The sequence below is a fragment of the Balaenoptera musculus genome, chromosome 4 (assembly GCF_009873245.2).
Source record: "Balaenoptera musculus isolate JJ_BM4_2016_0621 chromosome 4, mBalMus1.pri.v3, whole genome shotgun sequence".
In the NCBI taxonomy this organism is placed as follows: domain Eukaryota; kingdom Metazoa; phylum Chordata; class Mammalia; order Artiodactyla; family Balaenopteridae; genus Balaenoptera; species Balaenoptera musculus.
Genome location: NC_045788.1, coordinates 61,149,700 through 61,163,906, shown reverse-complemented (window position 1 = coordinate 61,163,906; position 14,207 = coordinate 61,149,700).

Sequence of the window (14,207 nt, the reverse complement as noted above, 5' to 3'; positions counted from 1 at the left end):
CATCCTTCCGTCCCTCTGCCCCCAGCCCCTATTAGCACCATTCTGTTCTCTGCTTCTACAGCGTCAACATTTTTTAGATTCCACACACGAGTGATATCATGCAGTATTTGTCATTCTGTGTTTGGCTTATTTCACTTAGCATAATGTCCTTCACATTCATACATGTTGTTGCAAATAGCAAGATGTCCTTCTTTTTTAAGGCTGAATAATATTCCATTGTGTATATATAGCCAACAGTGTTTCTTTATGGAGAATCAGGAAGGTAGCTTTGGATTCAGATGGACTGGGCTCAGATCCTGACTCTGCTACCACTGTCAGGGTGACAGTGGATGGTTTATTTAATTGCTCTGAAGCTCAGCTTCTTTGTGTGAAACCTAATAATACCTTCTTATTATGAGAATTAAATGACTGCTTATGAAAAGAGCACATAGACCTCAATTAATGGTTAAGTATTATTCAGCCAGGACATAATGGTTAAGTATTATTTTGTCAAAATATAATGATAATTACTATTATGACAGGACATAATGGTGCATTGACAGATCCTAGCAAAGGAAGATTCTTCCTGTTTAACAAAGAACAACATGGGATAATGGAAAAAATACATAGAAAAGAGAGGGATCTTGGGGAGCCCTGCCATAACTTACTCAATCACCCTGGACCAATCACCTAATCTCCTTGAGTCCCAGTTTCCTCATCTCTAAAAGGAGCACTGTGCCTTCCACCATGAAGGTGTTTGGGTAAACTATTTCTAAAGGCCTGTCTAGTTTTAGAGGTACAGGAAGTTTGTGTATTTTTTTGATTGAAAGGACTTCAGTGGAAAAGTTCTTTTGGTTCAGCAAGCACCCAAATCAAGACATTCCTGGGAGCACATAGAATTCTTTGGGAAGGAGTTGGGTGGCTGTAAGAGGCTACGAATGACCAGAAATCAGGTTCCAGCTCTGGGAGTGAAAAGGCTGCTTGATAGGCTAATGGGATTTGGGGAGGACACGGCTGCTTCCTTTGGGATCAGACTGAACTTGGTTTCCCTGCTGAACCTTTAAAACAACTCTCCCACTCCTGAAGCAATACCCTCCACAAAGCCTTTCCAAGCTGGATCCCTGGACCAGCACCCCCTGCCTATGGGGAGGACCCCAGTCAACCACCTTTCCCTCCAAGTCACCCCACTCCTGTACTTCACCTCAGTTTGCCCTGCTCACAGCCCTTCTTGTGGGACTCATTACCCCCCCAAATTCAGCCCTCAGCTCTTTCTATTTTTAACTTCCAACTCAGGGACTTTTGGGAGTAAACAGTCACATGCGCTAGGGAATTTATGACATTACTGGCTCACACTCTCCCTCTTACCTCCTCACTAATAATCCCTTGCTTTAAAAAGAAGAAATTAATAGTTTTTAAAGTTCCCTTCCTCCAAATTTAAAAGTATTACATGCCAACTGTAGAAAACTTTAGAAGGGATAAGGAAGAAATTGGATATCATCTATGATCTTCCAACCCTAAGAGAGCTACTGTTAGCAATATATTTCCAATCTTTTATTTCTTTGTATCTATATTTATAGTGTGTCTATAGCTATTTATACATATTTTTGCATATTTGAGTTAATACTTACATGCAAAATAAACTCTTATATATCACCATTTAATAGGTGGCTTTCTGTTTCCTTCTCTCTGATCTGTCTTGATCTTTCACCTCTTGGCAGTCCCAATGACACTGACCTGCAGCTTGGAACTAGCTTACATCAGCATGTTATTACTAAATATTAGAAGAGTTAGAGTTTTATATGCTAAAAAAAAGATATCTGTCCCCAGAGTGAAGATGATTTAGGTTCATCAACTCTGCAGAGATGAATCCCAGGACAAATTTATTGATGTTTTTTGAATTTCTTAGCATACAATTTCTTTCAGTGTTCCCTTGCTTTTTATTTTTAATTTTATTTTTATATCCCCCTTTTCTTTTTTTATTAAACAGAAATTTGCAATAAGATTAAAGTAAATCTTTCATTAAAATATTACACATAATGCCATTATGCTACCGATACAACTATTTAAACATTTCATATACATTTCACATAGGCTCAGAATTTGATTACATACTATTATATAAATATATATATTTTTAACTTAAGACTCTATGAGGAATATCTTCTGTGGTGTATTAAGTCCACCCAATTAACTGTTTTCATTGACTTTATATTAATAATGAGAACAGTAATGGCCAACATTTATTGAGCACTATTCTAGGTGTTTATTAAGTGCTTTACCTGCATTTTCTTATTTAATCTCCACAACAACACTGTGAGGTGGCAACTATTATTAGCTAGCCCCCGCTCTTTTTTTTTTTTTTTTTTTTTTTAGAATTTCTCAATTTCATATACCCCCCCCTTTCTTGACTCATTTTTTAAAAACTTTTATTTATTTACGGCTGTGTTGGGTCTTCGTTTCTGTGTGAGGGCTTTCTCTAGTTGCGGCAAGTGGGGGCCACTCCTCATCGTGGTGCGCGGGCCTCTCACTATCGCGGCCTCTCTTGTTGCGGAGCACAGGCTCCAGACGCGCAGGCTCAGTAGTTGTGGCTCACGGGCCTAGTTGCTCCGCGGCATGTGGGATCTTCCCAGACCAGGGCTCGAACCTGCGTCCCCTGCATTAGCAGGCAGATTCTCAACCACTGCGCCACCAGGGAAGCCCAGTCCCCACTCTTATAAACAGGAAAACTGAGATTCAGGAACATTAACTAGTTTGCCCAAAGGCTGGAGCGTAGAAAATCTGACTCTGGGGTCTGTGCTCCTTCTGAATCATGATACAGTTCTTTTTGCTTAATAATGTGCCTTGGTAGATATGCTATACTTTGTTAAACTACTCCATTGGTTTTGGATACTTATGTTGCATCAAATTTTTTCCCCCAATTTCAATAACTCTGCAATGAATCAGTTTCTGCATATAGATTTCTGCTTCTACTGCGTGATTTCCTTATGGTTAGTTCTCAGAAATGGAAAGGGAAAATAATTTTATTCAAAGGGAGCTTATTGGAGGAGCTGTTGGGAGAAGACAGGAAAATTTATTCAGTTTTTTAGCCACAGGCTCTGTTCCTGAACCCCACACTATGGAGTCGGAGGAGGTGTGGAGGTAGGGATACTGGGGCATTATGGAATCTTGTCCCTTTCAGGCTGTGTTTGGGGCCTCTCCTACTATGGAACACCGGACTTCCTGTTATTGTAATGTTTATTAAAGACATTTAAACTTATTTTATTTTGTTACCCCCAAGAAAAGGACCGTCTGTTTTTCTTCTCTGTATCCCAGGGCTTAACTTAGTGCTCATTACATAGTAAGTGCTTAGTATATGCTTGTTGAGTGAATAAATGAAGGTTAGAGAAAGAAAGACCTCTCTTAACTGTGAACTCTCAGTTTCAATTGAATTAACTGTGATAGTCAGGATTAATACCTAGTCAGGGTGTGTATTAAGAATTGGGATGGGTTAAGTCTTTTTATTTTTGACACTTTTTGGAGCTTAGCTGACACCAGAAGGTTCTGTCTTCCCAGGGTTAGCAAATTCCTACAGATAAGCAAACAATTCCCCTGGGAGTGCAAACCAACCAACTCAAGATCATACCCCAACCACCTGGTTTATTGGGTGCTCCCAGGACTCTCACCTTTGGGCCACTGTTCCCCTGTCCTAATCGCCCCAGGGTTAGGTACCTGGCAACTAGAGACGGCCCCAACGCCCCAGAGTCTGCTGAAATTATTCAAACTAGACAATCCTAAACCTACTTACCCTGCCTCACCTATTCCTTCCTGTGAAAACCGTAATAAAGGGTCTTGCCCACATTTTCCCCTTGATTCCTCTGCCCCCTGATCCACACTAGTGCTTCCCCTTGTGGCCCTGTGTGGCGTGATGTGCCCCCGCCTTTTGGGAACTCTGAATAACGAGTTATCTTTTCAATGGCAGTCACCTCCTCCTGTGCTGGCCTCACTATACTTGAATAATAATGAAACCTACATCTTAAAACAGGTACTAAAGTTAACAATGACTGAGATGATGGTGGGTGAAACATTGTGACGATGTAAGGGAACAGTAGGGCTGCAAGTTGTAACTGACAGTAGTAGTAGCATTAACTAACAGGGTATATGGTTAAAAGCCAGGGAGAGGGCATGATAATTATAATTAATAGCAATAAGAATCACATAAACTTTGCACTTTAATAATATCAATAAGGAATAATAATCTCACTATTTTATAGAGCACTTTCCTACGTATTATCTAATTTGCTTCTCACAACACATACCTTTCAGATAACGTTATTATCCTGTCTGATTACAGAATGGCCTAGGCCCATTCATAGAACCAGAAATAAGATTGAATAACACCAGATCCAATCTCCTCAATGTACTTGAGGAAACTGAGGCCCAGTGAGGGTGTGATGGTTAATTTTAAGTGTCAACTTGATTGGGCCATGGGGTGCCCAGACATTTGGTGAAACATTATTTCTGGGTGCGTCTGTTAAGGTGTTTCTGGATGAGATTAACGTTTGAATCTGTAGACTGAATAAAGCAGATTGCCCTTCTCAATGTGCGTGGGCTTCACCCAATTGGTTGAAGACCAGAAAAGAACAAAAGGTGGAGTAAGAGAGAATTCTCTTTCTGCCTGATGTCTTTGAGCTGGGACATCGGTCTTCTCCTGCTGTTGGGTCACTTGGGCTGGAACTATACCATTCATTGGTGCTCCTTGCTCTCCGGCTTACCAACTGCAGATCTTGGGGCTTCTCAGCCTCCATAATTGTGTGAGCCAGCTCCTTATAATAAATCCCATTGCTTCTGTTTCTCTGGGGAACCCAGACTATTACAGAGGGGAAAGGACTCTGACTTTGCCTTACCCCATCCCTCCTAACTGTGGACATAGATATTCTCTGCTGGCTAAACCCAACCTAATTTAGGAGCCCTGTCAGAGCCCAATAGGAGGCAGGGCAGAACCCCAGCAGCTGGTGGTCTTGGGATCAGTTTCTAAGGCTCCTGTCCCATTGAGGTCTGGCTGACACCCCTGGGTTACCACCCAAGGTCCATCCCATTTACCTTAGGCCAGAGGTAAGCCAAGACCCCAGGTTGGGTCCTCTTACCTCTGCTCACAACACTTCACAACAGCACCTGTCAAGGCACCTGAGACAGTACTTAAGAAGGACATAGCTCTTCTGTAGGGTAACTGCCTTCATATCCCTGGGATGCCAAGCTGGCTTGGACTTGGGAACCCAAGAAGGGGATCAAGGTCATCTGAGGTTTCAAGACAGGGGTTTGGTTATAAACCATTCCCATTCCATTAGTGGGTTCAAAGTGGAACTGGCCACAAGATGAGGATACAGAGGCCTGAATTATTGGTCCAGGTACCTCAAACTTCCCAGGAATGAAATTTGCCCTAGAGTGTAAAGTGAATTTGCAGCCTAGAGGGAGGTAATGTATAAAGCCCTACAGAGCAGGGAGCTGGCCAGTGCTGCTAGAGATCTTTCCCTCTGTTTATTTCACAAGTTCTCAACCTTTATTAAAGAACCACTGGGAGCTGGAGGACTCAAGGTCCAGCTGATGGGTCTGACTCCATTCAGAATCAGAGAACTTCTCTTTGAGACAACATCTAACGGTAACAGCAAAGCTTGGTGGGAAAAGAGAGCCAGAGGAAAGTGCAGACAAAGAGAAAGAGCAAAAATGGAGAGCACTCGAATTGTCTGAGCTAGTTTCTGTGCTGTTAACTATAGCCAGGAGCTACACAAACTCCTGCTGATGTCACCATCAGAAATAAAATCTGACTCCTCTGCATCTCTACCTTCACTGACAAAACGTTGTGTCTGTGCTGAGGACGAGGTGAAGAGCTGGCGTGAAGGTGCTGGCTGGGTGCGTAGCCAGCAGGGGCAGAGCAGGGAGTCAGGGGCTTGGCAGAAGCCAAGGGCTGGGTCACCAATGGGCTCAGACAGGATCCGGGGGAGCTGTGGGCATAAAGAGGTATCAGATCAGTAAACCATCAGAGGGAAGCTGGGTTCTTTGGTTTACAAAAAGATTCTGAACCAGAGGAGTGGATGAGGCAGAAATGGAGGCTGGAGGGCTGGAGACAGCACCAGGAAATTTCCAAATTTCCCTGAGAGGAGGGCACAGCCCTCCTTGGATCAGGTTTTTAAAAAAAGAAATTGGATTAAGTTTAATTAATCAGGGATGGTTCAGATTTTTAAATTTAAATTTAATTTTAAAATTAATTAAATTTTACAGACAGCTGCACTCACAGGATGGTCTTTCTAGGCCTGCAGGGACCAGACCTCTCAGGGAAGCCCAGTGCCCACCTGCATCCTCACTTCCCCAGATGACAGATGGCAGGCTGTACCTTTGGGCAGAGGGGATTCATTTGAGGATCAAGGATCACCTTTGGATTTTTCCTTCAGGACTCGGCCTCCCACCTTTTGGGATAAGAACAAGTGGTGGAATTATAGAAAATATAGAAAGCAGTGTAAAGAAATGGAATAAGCCGCCCACAATTCCACTCTTCAGAGGCAATCACCCTGCTTCTGCACCTGTGGAGTGGGCATAATTACTATAATGGATTGTCATATTAGATGAGGGAGAAGCTACTTTAACATTTTGGTGTGTTTCCTCCTATTCTTTTCATTAAGCATTCTAAAATTGGAATCACACTGTATATATAATTTTTTTCCCCACATTTGTTCCTTAATAAATATCATGGCTATTCTCATAGTCAGAAATATACTGTGTGTGTGTCTGTGTGTGTATGTTCCAATAAAACTACCTACAGAGCAGATGATGGGTCGGATCTAGTCGTGGGCGGCAGCTGGATGACTCTGGGTGTAGAGAGTCCAGTGCCTGGCCTGCCCCGGTGCAGAACGAGGGGCAGCCCCTGATAAAATCACGATTGACAATGGAAATGATGATGCTCTCCTCCTCGGGGTTTCAGAGGTCAACTGGTCACATTTCTACTTACAGGAAACTCGCCATCTAAGATGTGTAGAGTGCTGGGGGTTAAACCAGCAAGAGATGAGATTTAAACAGATTGCATTCTGTTTAAATCTGTTTAAGCCCCATTTAGTCTGGGGTTCCCTGGGTCCATATTTAATACCTAACACAGTGGCATGAGTTCTCTGAGAGAGGAAAGCGAGGACCTTATCTCATAACTGAAAATTTCCTGGAAGCCCCGGAAGAGGAGGCTGATTCTTGCCCTCTGTGGCCCTGCCTCTCACCATCATTTTGGAGGGTATCTGGACCCTGCCTCCAGGGCAGGGGAGTGCAGGCAGGAGCCAAGGACTTGACAAAAATACTTTTTTCAATTGTCACTTTTGATAATTGCTTTATATCCTATCACATGATCAAAATGTAATTTATTTATCCCTTTTCATTACGTGGACTATTTAGGTTGCTTCTAGTTTGCTGTTAAAATACTATAAAGAGCATCTTGGTACATAAATCATTCTCTTAAATTTAAACTCTTTTGTGAGTATTAGATGGGAGGAAAACTATCTTAACATTTTGGTGTGTTCACTTCTAGTCTTTTTATTTGGCATTTTAAACATGATTGGAATCATACTGAATACATAATTTTATTCCACCTTTTTTCTTAATAATATACCACGACTCTTCTCATGGTTATGTTTTGTTTACAGATACAATTATGTTAGCATCTGAAAGCTTAAGGCTCTTACTACATATTATCAAGTTGCTTTCCAGATAATTATACCATTTATTTCCAACAAGCTTTCGGTCTCAAACATAGATTTTGATTAAGCTTTAACAAGGATTTTTCAACTGAGAAAACCTGGGCTTGGTTTCTTCACTTCCATTTCAGTCCTGAGTGGAAGAGCTTGGCCTCCTTGCTCTTGCCTGCTGGTCATGTCCTCTCTGGGGAGTGGGAGTTTGAGAGGAGGGAACACAGGGAGAGACTTGGATTTCCTTTCCCCACCCTATCTGGTACAGTTCACCCAAGAGCTGAACTCATGTTCTGATCTTGTCCTCATCTCTCAATCTTGAGCTCTTTTCCCTGGAAGCAGTAGGCTGGTGTAGAAAAATCTTTGGGTTCAAATCCCAGTTCTGGGCCTTACTGGCTGAGCGAGGTTAGGCAAAGTTCCTTACTGTCTCTGAACCTCAGTTTCCAAATCTGTGAAAAGGGCATGATAATAGGCATGTAGTGAGAAGTAGATAAAAGAAACTATGTGAAGCATAGGTGTATTTAACAAATGGTAGTCCTTTCCTATTCTGTTCTTCTGTTATCCAGGGATGGCCTGGAGTTGCCATCTCAGATGAGGCACTGGAATCATCGTTCTCATAACTGGGGTATGATTTGTAGGGGAAGGAAGCCACATTCCCTCCAGGCTTTTGTACGTTTGTTCCCCAGTTTAGATCAGTGATTCTTAAATTATACTATGCATTAGAATCACAAATATTGATGGGCCCAAAACTTAGAATTTCTGATTCTGTAAGTCTGGGGGAAGGTCTGGGAACTTGCATTTCTAACAAGTTCTCAGTTGATGATGATGATGCTGGTCTGGAAACACATTTTGAGAACCTCTGGCCTAGAACATTTTACTACTCTTCCTCTCCTTCTGGCTGACTCCGACTCATCCTTCAAGTTTCAGCTTTGATTTTATTACCTCTAAAAGGTCTTTCTTAAACCTGAAGTCCAAATTAAGCATCCACCCTCTATATTTTCAAAGCTCCCTGGAGCTGCTTGTTCATAGGACTTACGACAATGTTCTGTAATTGTCTTATGACTTGTCTGTATCCCCCAGTAGACTACAACTTATTTGGAAAAGTGACTCTGTCTGTCCTGTCCATGGCTGTGTCTCCAGGACCTTGCTTAGTGCCTGGTACATAGTAGGTGCTCAATAAATGCTTGTTGAATGAATGAGTGAGCCAGACCCTGGGTGATTGGAACCTGAGCCTAGGGACTCATGAGGGCGGGGCAGGTAAAGGAGTAAGTTCTAGTGGCCAGTGTCCAGGCACATCTAGAAATTCAGTGCTAAGGAGATAAGCTGAACATTGCAGGAGCTATAGGTCCAGAGACTGGACCTCAAGAGCTTGGTCCACCCTCTGGGTATGGGGAGCAGGGCAGAACTCAGTATCATAGAAACTGAACAGGGACTTAAGACTCAATTTCTGATTAAGATGCTTGATCCATGGATGAACCTCAAGGCCATTATGTTAAATGAAATAAGTCAGACAGAGAAAGATCTAAACCCCTTCTGGGGTCTTTACTGAATGACCCAGGTGCTCAATGGGGTTTCTGCACTCTGCCTGATCAGAACTCAAATGTATCCTAGATCTAGGTGAGCTCTGGGAATTTTCCAGCTTGCAACCACTGATAATTTCCCAGGATTGTTGTAAGGATTAAGTCAAATTATTCATATGAAGAATATTGCAGGGGGTTGTTACCAAGAAAGGATACATGAGAGGCTTCTGGGGTGCTGGCAATGTATTTTTTTATCTGGGTGGTGGTTACATGTATGTTCACTTTATTTGTTAAACTGAACATGTTCTGTGTATATGTTATATATCACAATAAAAATTAAAAGAAAGAATATAACATTGTATTGACATATGGTAGGTGCTTAATGAATGGTAGTCAGCCTGATTAAATGAGATAAGATATGTAAAATGCCTGACACAGAATCCAACACACAATGGGTTCAGAATCATTTCCTGTAAGTAAACTTTTACGCAAGTATAACCTACAAAAAGACAAATACACAAAGCATAAACACACAGTTCAATGAATTTTTCTCAGCGTAAACACACTTGAGTAACCAATAACCATGTCAAGAAATAGAACTGAATTGCTGTTATAAAAGGGTATGAAATGGGATTTTTCTGATGTCTCAAAATTTTGGCTAAATTCTCAAAGCCAGTGAAAAACACCTCTCCCCCCTTCTAAAGAATGTTGTTAGACATACCTTTAGGGTCTCCTAAAAGATGGCAGAGATGGTCCTGTGACTATCAGCCTCTGTCACCCACCTCCAGCCTCATAGGAGACTAAGATTTCAAAGGGGGCTCATTTGAGAGTCTGCCTAGGAGGGAGTGATGTGGTTAAGTGATGGACTGACAAGGGATTACAGCCCCCATGCTTCCATGAACCAGAGAACCAGAGCTTAGGGCTAAGAGAGTTTGAGGGAAGCCTGACATACAGACCTTGGGAGTGAGGTTAGGGACCAGTGTTTTCTTCTAGCCTGAAGAATTCTGAAAGTAGGAGGCAGGCTGGAGAAGACTATGATGGTGTAGTTAGAGAGAGGGCAACAGTTTGGTGGGGTAAGGATGGTGAGTTCCCTGGCCAAATGGAAGCTGAAGTGGGCAGTGGGCTTTCAGTTGCCTTGCTGGGGTCCTGTCCCAGAGGTCTATCTGTCAGGACTCCAGCAGTATGAGGAAGTGGTGGTTATCTCCAGAGGCCAGGAGATGCAGGGGTGGATTGTAGTAGATTAACCAGAGAGTACAGGACATCACCCACATCAGGGAGCCATGCACTACAAAGATAACCATGGTGGCCTCTGAAGAACCCACAAATGTTTCCCCTCTAAAGACCTAGTATGTGAACCTCAGCCAACTAAGTTAGTCAAGAGAGACCACAAACTGCACCAGCCTGAGTTAAAAGACCTTTCCCTTCCCTTCCCCTTCCCTTTCCCCTAACCTGATCCTGGAAGAGCCAGAAGATGAGGTGGATGAGGTGAAACAAGAGTTGGCATTGCAGACCACTCATGCGTTTTTACCCAGTGTTGATTCCCAAGCCACTGGTCAAGACTTGGGGGGGAGGTGGAGAGAAGTATTGAATTGGATGTGAGTTTTTTAGCTTACTATGGACTGGACTTTTTTAAGGTTCCCAGTAGAGGCTATTCCTATAACCACAAGAGCCTGAAAAACGTTAAGATCTTCCCGAGATTCTGTCCAGGGGCTAAAAAAAGAGATCCGGTGAGGCATGTTAAAGGGCAGTGTTAGGAGAAAAATAAAGCCATTTCCTGTTTGTACCTCTTGAGTTCAGCCCAGTGTGTGTATGTGTGTGTGTGTGTGTGTGTGTGTGTGTGTGTGTGTGTGTGTGAACCCACACGCACATGCACACATTGCATTAGCTTGGCTATGACAGAGCATGGAGAATTTCTCCTCCACTATAAGGTGCATTTTTGGAGGGATTAGAATTCATTAAGTCCTGTCTCTCTCCTGTGGACAGTCCTAGGTAAATGCGGGTAGGTTCTTTCTCTCCTCTTTCATTATCAATCTGTATCTGAAGGTTTTCCTGATGATTCTCAGATCATTTAAATATCTACAGTTCCTCCCCAACCAGTTACATTTTAAATTCATGCCTTTGACATATCAGAGGCATTTTGGGTCCCTTCACAGGAATTGATCAAGCAATTACATTCATCAACAACGCATGTACAGGTTATGATTGCATAATAGCAATATTGGTCTTTCTGTATTTATCTCAGGATTTGTGAAATAAAATAAAACCACTGAAACTACATATTTATTATATTTCACATAGAAGAAAATGTTAAACATCCCACTGGTCGCTCCTGGTGTGGCTGTTCCCTTGGACTTCAGTTCCCTCGTCTGGAGAAGGGGGCTGTGGTCATAGTGGTCTCCTGGAGTTGCCGGATCCACCGGCTTCAGTGTCTTTCTGCCCTGCTCAGCTCTCAGAAGTGAGCTTTCAGGACCACTTGTCACAGCAGTTTTGAATTCTCTTTCCCAACTCTTGAAAGATGTGCTTGGTCCCTTCCGCAGCAGAGAGATCTGCTTCTTTGGTGGGGAGGCATGGGGGATGGCTAGATGTGATGGGAAGAGGCAGGGAGGGGGGCGACTGGCAGGAATTGATTGAATAAGAGGGAGGATTTGTGACAAGCATGTCAAAGAGGCAGAGAAAGTACAGAGAAAGGGTTTGGAGAGAGGGCCAAATAGGGTGCATGAAGCTTTTGATTAAAAATGGTATTACATCAACAAAAACACTGGTATTTGGGTGATTAAAAAAGAGTACAGTGTTGAAAATTTGTATAGCAATCACAATAACAAATCTTGGGGCTTCCCTGGTGACACAGTGGTTAAGAAGCCGCCTGCCAATGCAGGGGACACAGGTTCGATCCCTGGTCCGGGAAGATCCCACATAGCACGGAGCAACTAAGCCCGTGTGCCACAACTACTGAGCCCACGTGCCACAACTACTGAAGCCCACGAGCCTACAGTCGGTGCTCCACAACAAGAGAAGCCACCACAATGAAGCCCACACAGCACAACGAAGAGTAGCCTCCGCTCACCTCAACTAGAGAAAGCCCGCGCACAGCAAAGAAGACCCAACACAGCCAAAAATAAAATAGATAAATTTAAGGAAAAAAAATTACAAATCTTCCTGAGAAGATCTCTATAGGCGGCCAGTAATAGAGAATTCTATTTTGAATACCGCATCCTTTTGGTCTCAAAGGTTTATGTCTTCTGACTTTTTCTACAAATTTTGGGGTTTGCCCTATTTGGGTCCTGCAACTCCATGATAAAGTGGAAAGAGTTCTTGAAAGGTATTGGAGTCAGACAGACCTGATTTGTCTGTCTGCTATTATTAATTGCAGAGCCCATTACATAACCTCTCTGAGCCTTAATTTCTCCATCTGTAAATATGTACCTAAGATACAGACTATTAAGCGATTAAATGAAAATACAAAATAGGATATTTAAAACACTCAGCACAGTACTTGACACATAGCAAGTGCTCAATAGGTGGTTAAAATTGTTAATATGGTTTTGCATATTATTCCATCAAACTAAAGTGTCTTAGTTTGATTAAATACTTACTATAGCTGTAGTTTTTGAAGTTTCTCAGTTTTCTAAGGATTGTTTGTCTAAACTATTCAAAACAGTACTAGCATAAAAGCTTTTGCCCAGAATGCAAACTTCTTTGGTGCTGTATTCCTAGAAGTGAAATAATTAGGTCAAATGTGTAAACAGCTTTGTAGCCTGCCAATTGGTGCTAAGAAAAATTGGACCAATTTGAAATGCAAATGTGACACCTAAGTGTATTTATTTCCAAAGTCTGGGCGATAATGATACTTTAAAAATGTTTACATTTGTGGTGGCTGCTGAGACCTGCTCTTTTATATAAGGTTCAAATTCTCAGAATTTTTATGAGCTTTTTCAGTCACATTTGCCTTGTATACTTTTCCCCAGTCTGCATATTTGTGGTTGGGTCCTATTCCATTTCATTGCACTGAGGTTTTGATATATATCTATGTATAAAATATATCTCTTATAATAGAAACACATTTTATTTTTCTTTAATACTCTTAAACTTATCTATGATACACTAAAATAAAAATTTTATTAAAATATTTAGTTCTTTAATACACCTGCAGCTTAAAATAGTGAACAGTGTGTGTTAAAGACAATATTAATTCATTTGCCAATATTTATTTAATGTTTCATATGTGTTACTTATTTTGTGTAGTAGGTGCTTCAGGTCTGGTGTTTTGAATCTATTTCTGGGTTCTTGGCTCTTGATTCAATTTTATTTGTCATTTTTTCCTAATTTTAGCTCCATATCAAACATTTCATAATTATGATTACGTTTATTTAAATGGTCATTCATATTTTTGGTAGTTTTGGTTTATTAAATTTCACCAAGGAGTTTTAGTTTTTTAAAATGTCTTACGGTATTTTAATTGTTATCTCCTGTAATCTCTATCTAAATTTTGGGTGAATGTTTCTCCCATTTTAGTTTATCTGTATGTTCTGATTTTTTTCTGTAGTGAACATGCAGGAACAGTATACACTTAAAAATAAGAAAAATATGATATATAGGATCTTTAGTGGTAATAAAATGAAGAATAAGAGGGCAGCATGATTGTAACTTCATGATTAAGTGTTGATTAAAATAGGCAGAGAAGTGTGGACCATCCTCTCACTGGTTTCTGTACATAAGTTCCCCAAGATCTCCTGTGTGTTGAGGACTGGAACATTTTACTCTTCTTGATTACAACCCTCAAAGAACTGCATTAAGACTCGCATGACCAGAAATAGTCTTGGAACAATATAGGTAGTATGTTTGTATTTGCTAAATACATAGTAGTGTTACCTTGATTTTTTTTCTTTTTTCTTTTTTTTTGTCCTGACTAATAATATTTGCCATAATTATTAGTGGTATTTTAAATAAAAGGGGTGATTCCTGTCTGATTTCCGTGAGCTGACTTTGCTTCCAGACATGATTGAATAATAGG